The sequence below is a fragment of the Morone saxatilis genome, unplaced genomic scaffold, assembly GCF_004916995.1.
Source record: "Morone saxatilis isolate NCDOM2014 unplaced genomic scaffold, NCSU_SB_2.0 Contig12, whole genome shotgun sequence".
NCBI classification, from domain to species: Eukaryota; Metazoa; Chordata; class Actinopteri; family Moronidae; genus Morone; species Morone saxatilis.
The window spans coordinates 4,378,590-4,382,611 of record NW_023339674.1 but is presented as its reverse complement, the minus strand read 5'-3'; the positions used below and the strand labels follow the sequence as shown (position 1 = coordinate 4,382,611).

General features: G+C 40.6%; 1 protein-coding gene across 1 annotated transcript in view; it reads left to right on the top strand.

Annotated features, from left to right (window-relative positions):
* Positions 1 to 4,022, top strand: part of sox2 (SRY-box transcription factor 2) — a gene marked incomplete at its 5' end in the record, with an annotated part of 130,351 nt that overhangs the window by 417 nt on the left and 125,912 nt on the right.

Here is a 4,022-nt window from a genome sequence, read left to right as displayed (position 1 = left end):
AAATGAAATAAGTGCTTCTTTTAATATGCAACTAATGGCCCCCTTTTGCTTTGACCACAACACTACAGGAAACCAGAGTGTGCTCTTCATTTAGCCTGGTTGTCACAATAAAGGCCTATGAAAAATTTATCAAATAAAACACGAAAGGATACACACCCACATTCACATACACACATATGTTTTTTTATATTGCGTCTTGACAATGACCCCCGGGGGAGATGATGATGTGTGACAGCTGCTGCCTGTTCATATTGATTAAATGACAGCCAGGATCATTTACCATTTTACCGACTGATGGGGCTCAAACGTGCGACGCAGCCCTTAGGGAGGGCTCAGGATTGTTAGCCGCGACAGCCTGCAGTTTATGTTCACAGCCGCCTCTTTAAAGTGATCATCTTCTCTAACACTGTTCATTTCTGATGCTAAGACAAGCAACACAAAAATGTGTATACAAGCGGCAACAGCAGATTAAATCATCATGACAAATATCAGTGACAAGGAATAAAAACTTGATTTAAAGTAGTATTTACCAAATGAATGAGAAATCAATGTTTTTGTATTTTAGGCCATCGTTCCTGGTGGTTATTACAGTTGATTTTACTCCATCTCAGATTATTTGAGATTAACTTTGTGAGTAAAAGTGTTTTGTATGGATGGGAATGATGGCTAAAACTACCAAGTAAGAAAACAAAAACAGCAAAATATGAAATAGGAACAGTAAACCTGTTTAAAACAACAGTTTACAGTAACCTACACAGAGTAGTAGTAAACTTAACAAAATATAAATATATACACATATAACAGACCACAGCAGAAAAAATTGATCGGAATAGTTAATAATAGTGCCAAATGGAGCCGATAAAGAATATTAGAACAGAACCAAACAAAAGAGGTCAAAATATGACAAAACTCTTTGAGCAAAATAAAACCGACAAATTTATTAGGACATAAAAACTTATAAATATGAGGGAACGGGAGAGGCCGGGACATAAAATGGACTGAAAATTGCAACAAAAATAGAGGCAGATGTGCTAATGATACCTACTCTTTTATCCAATGAATTTCACACAGAAATTGTGTTGAAAATGTCTTAACAAAGAACTGTTAAGAGTGTGAGAAGCTCCACATATTAAAACCCGCTCTTGCAAACGCTTTGAATCATTTGAATAAGGTGAAGAGAAGGTTAATGTGGAAGAGGAAATTTGATTTGGAGCTTTTAAGCACACCGTAGTGGCTCGCTGGGTCTCAGCTCCTTGTTGATGGAGGGAAACTTTTATAAAAGATTCTACAAGCAGCCTTCATTTTGAAAACACAATTTATTATTTGCAAGTAAATCAGCTTGTACAGTATCAGTGCAAACATACAGTATAGGGGCAGATGTATATGTACAAGACAGATCCGGGCAGGACAAGACAAGAGTGGACTGGACTCAGGACATGGCGGAAAAAGAAGAAGCTGGACAAGTCAAGACATGACTTTACAGAACAGGACAAAACAGTGTATTATATAATGGAACAAGACAGTACAGGATATGTCAGGACAGCGCAGGACAAGATAAAACTGGACAAGACAGGGCGGGACAGTATATAGGCCTACAATAGATCAAGACAGGACATAATACAGCAAAGCATTACAGGACAGGGGAGGGCTGGTTAGGATGGGACTGGTCAGCAAAGGACAGAATGGGACAAGGCAGAGCAGGGCAGGACAACCGAGGACTGGACTAGGCAGGACAGGACAGGATATAGGGTAAGATGTTGTAGGATAAGACAGAACAGGGCATTGCAGGATAGGACAAGACAGGACAAAATTGGGTTATAGGACGGGGCAGGAATGGACATAACAGGATATTATCGGAGAGGAAAGGGCAGGATGTGTTAAGACAAGACAGGACGGCACATTGCTGGACAGCAGAGGGAAGGATAGGACAGGAAAATACAGTCCAGGCCTAAACAGGACAGAACACAATGCTCTCTCCTTTTCATCTTTTAGTATTATGTTCCTATGTTTGTGGTGAGTCAACAGCACTGGCAGCACTGGGACAGACGGGACATTTGGCAACATTTACCGCAGCCAACTGTCCCAGTACTGAGAGTTTTGGCTTGGTCTGTATACGTAGAGTGTGTGGCCTTGGGAACGAGCCAGGTGAGGCTGTTGAGCACAGATTAAAGCAGAGATGGATCAATCACTTCAGTCTCTGGGCTGGTGAGTGACAGCTAGCCTGGGGACACAAACACGGACACTATTGATTTTGAGTCGCCTTCCATCAGATCGCTCTGAATTGCTCTTCTCAAGGCTCACACACACAGTCAAACATTTACAATTGCATATACACAGACACACAATGATGATAGACCTTGTTTCTTTAAGTCTGTCTCACACACACTCATTACTTGTCAGGACTCTTGCTGTGTGTGAATCTCAGTTAGCAGGAATGAACCCTCTGGCTATGTTTTCTAGCAGGCCTACAGGATATTTAGCAGCATGGAGGGAGGTCTCTATGGCACTTAAAGGAAGCTATTAGCCATAAAATGTCATACATTAAGTTGTGAAGAAGTGCTGCTTGAAAAAGTTCAAAGTTATCGGTTCAAGTCAAGACGACCTGAAAATGCTCTCATCAACGTCACGTTGATCTGTGACATAAAGCTCAAATTGATCTTGGGGCAGCGTGTTTTCCTAAAATTATCTTGTAAATTTCCATTTCAGAATTCCTTTTTAAAAATATTCTCAGTGTTCGGGAGTCTTCCGGATAATAACAGTAAATTAGGTTTATATCTTGGTCTGTGTTTGAACTTGAACAAAACCATTGTTATGGCGGGCAACTCTACAAGCTACAATACCCATTAGCCTTGGATGTGGTTGCTATGGAGATGAAGCCAGTCAAAGGTGCAAACCAGATTTGTAGTAAATTCAAAACACTATACTTGCCGAATTCATCCAAAATGAGAGTGTAGAGAATGACAAAGACCCCTAGCGGCTTGAAAGATATTACGACTGTTGTCCAGCAGTAGTGTAACGAAAAAGGTGGTCAAGGACAGTGACAGTGAATGTTGATGTAATTTACCGCGATCTCTCCCCACTCTTAGCCAAGTTACTGTTTTAACCATGACTGCAAAGGGCCTCTAACTTTAACAAAGTGTTATTCAACCAAAAAAACAACGATTCTCCAACCCCAAACATTTTTTTGGGACTAAACCTAACCAAAACTGGTGTCGGATCAGAAAACACTTACTGGAGGGAAATTACAAACAACATAGTATGCTATTCAATAGGAGGATTTGTTCAAAACTGATCCAGAATCTGAAGGTAAACAGATTTAAACTTATTTTTTAGTTCCAGCTCTATTAGCAGTGAACGCACCAGTATTTTAAGTTATGTGATTGGAAGTTTCTTACCAAATACCTTTTGATTATTTATCAAAGAAACAGATATTTTCTAACACTTTATCTTTTTTGTAGTCATGAACCCAGACTTTTTTCTGTTCTTCCAAGCTTTCTAAGTGCTCCGACTGCAGGTCGTCTAACATTGTCTATGCAGAAAACAAACAGGACTTTTACTTCCGGATCCCCAGACGCCCAAAAGAACTTTTCCCACATTGCAACTCTATTGTACGCTAACAGCCAAAAGGACACAATGTGCTTTGAATAAAAGTTTTATATATACTGTTGGAAGAGAGGGAAACTGTAAAAAAAAAAATAATCTAGAAACAAACAAACAAAACAGCCTCAGTGTGGCTGTGGATGATGGGAGGGGAAGTCTGTATTGGGAGCAGTGGCCTAATAAGGCTAAATACCAGACTGTGAATAATCTCCCAGTAAACTGTCTACTCATGAAAAACACAGAGATGCAAAAGCAGCAACTCTCGCTTTCTGCCTGGCTGCCCTCCCTCTGCCTCCCCCCTCTCTCTCTCTCTCTTTACCAGTGTGTGTGTGTGTATGTGTCTCTCTCTCCCTGTCCACACCGTTCTCTGTCCCTCTCTTCTTTCTTTACTTTCTTGCTCCTGCTCTCCTCCTCCTCCTCCT